This window comes from Sinocyclocheilus rhinocerous, unplaced genomic scaffold, assembly GCF_001515625.1.
Source record: "Sinocyclocheilus rhinocerous isolate Xijiao unplaced genomic scaffold, SAMN03320098_v1.1 scaffold1967, whole genome shotgun sequence".
NCBI lineage: Eukaryota > Metazoa > Chordata > Actinopteri > Cypriniformes > Cyprinidae > Sinocyclocheilus > Sinocyclocheilus rhinocerous.
Genome location: NW_015626474.1, coordinates 160,244 through 162,795, shown reverse-complemented (window position 1 = coordinate 162,795; position 2,552 = coordinate 160,244).

The window sequence follows — 2,552 nt, the reverse complement described above, 5'->3', positions numbered from 1 at the left end:
ATATATATATATATATATATATATATATATATATCCTAATACACAGCTTAATAATAATAGTAGTATCTGGAAATGATCATCTCAACAACTATTACATATCGCTGTTTACTGTACATCTATAAATGATTCACAGCCTTCTAGTGGTTAAACAATGACATTACATTTGATTTTGATTTCTTCCCCCCACCAGATGGCACCAATCTGGCACCAACTCATGCATTAGATTCTACATATTTTTGCTCAAACGATTGAACTTAATCTTAACTTAAATAATGCATTAGGTATTAATAATACATTTTTAATTTATATATCAAAATTTTGACATTTAATTATAAAATTATGCAATATACAGCACGGCTGACCGCTTCACTGAACAGATTTATCACTGTGCAGCTTCCTTAGCAACATGTACTGTCAAAACTGATTAATGTATTACGTATTTCAGCAAAAGGTAACTGTTTATTAATTATTTGATGAAGTATGAGTGACCGCTGCTGGTGTTATGTCTGCGTCATTCACCTTTAAATTTGAGGCCAGCTCTTCCCCTGCAAAACATAGCCTGCTGGAGACCGGTGTGTGTGTGTGTGTGTGTGTGTGTGTGTGTGTGTGTGTGTGTGTGTGTGTGTGTGTGTGTGTGTGTGTGTGTGTGTGTGTGTGTGTGAAAGCCCACAGTTACAAACATTATGTATAACTAAGAGGTTAATATGGTCTAAATACCATTAAAAAACAGTGCTTTTACTTTATTGTAGATATACATTCGTTTCATAAAAATAAAACAATTGTAAAATTTCAGTTTCTAATTAGCCACAAACAATACACATCTAAACACAGCTTATATTACTAACAGATCATTCGTTTTGATATATTCAGATGAATTCAGATTCATAATTTCATGGCTATTCGTTTTGCATGTTCATATTTAATATAATAATGCATTATGTGTTACGAAGTTATAAATTGTAATTTACAGAAATGCAGAAATATCTTTAAAAAATGTCTAAACGTAAAACATTTTTCTGTTGTTTTCTTTACTTACAAATTTTGGGAATACGTATAGGAATATTTAGATAAATCTTGACCTCATTTAGTGAAAGATACAACTGCTTAAAAAATAAAGTTTCATTTTTTTCCTATCAAGTAGCCCATTTACTTTTTTTTTTTTTTTTCTTATTTTTACTTTTATTTTTTTTCTTAATAGACTATTAAAGAGAAAATAAAGATCATGAGTTTCTGTTGGATCTGGACCAATTCATGGTTGTCTGTGGTCTCTGATTTTACATGCAACTCAATGCAACTGTCATCAAGAAATGACTCCTATGGCAGTATCTGCATAATGCTTTCTTAGTGCTTTAAATGTCTTTATGTAACCTTGTTGTCAGCATTTTCAAATGTCAGATCGTTCAGTTTCATTATGGTAGTAGCCTATAGTTTGTTTTGCCATTTGTTTGTGTTTTGCTGCTTTCATACAACAAAAAATAATTTTATGTCCTACATAATCTTAAAAATAAAACATTCTCTTATTTTTTTTATATATGAAACTTTTTTTTTCTCTAGCACCAATAATGCATTTATTTATAAATGAGATCTACAGACTGTTGTGATCACTCAGAATCTAGAGAACTAGGCCTACATCCTCCCTCCTTCATTGACACTATCATAATAATAAACATAATCAACATAATAAACAGTGATGACAATTTTTTGCGTACATTTTCTTTTCAGTTTTTCTTTTTTGCTGCTACAAATTGACAAATTACATTTTAACTCTTTTTGGTGGAAATTCAGGAAATGTATTTCACTTTTCCCAATTTACATGAAAAATAATAAATAAATAAAATAAAAAACAGGTCACTTAAATTAAGTGAATACAAATTAAATAATTATTAAATAGCAGTAAAAAAAATTAATTATTAAATAGCATTGTGTACAATTATTTGTAATACAAATATAGCCTATATCTATAGGAGTCCAAGCGCTGAAGGTGCTGAAACCCTGTTGTGTTTGTTCTGATTTTCATATTTATATTTTCTGGCTGGTCTTTGATGGCCACACACTAAAATTAAACGTTCTGTAACAATAAAGACATTTTGAGGTGGTATTAAATTCCATTATTTTATTTTTCCATGCCTGGAAAAAAAAATCGTTTTAAAATTCCCCAATATTTCTAGGGTTTCCACTGCCTGTGAACCGTGGGTGTGTGCGTTTAGACAGGGTGAGGACAGGCTGTTTTCCTATTGTCTGGTGAGTTTGGAAATAAAAAAAATGAGTGCAGACTCTCGACATTACTTCGGCTTGTTCGGTGACTAGAACATAGGCTACGTTGTTCGGTCACAGACGGGCTGGATGCTGGGTCATGGGGCTCACTAACGGCTCCGTTCTTTCTCCATTAGGTTGAAGACTTTAACTAAGGATGACAAGACAATAAACGGATTTATGCGTTTCGGCGAATAACAAATGCGGGATGTCTGTGTCCCTCGACGAAGAAACGGCGCCGTGATAACGTAGTTAGTGAATAGGGAGAAATGCGTATGACACGCAGGAATCGGTCGTAA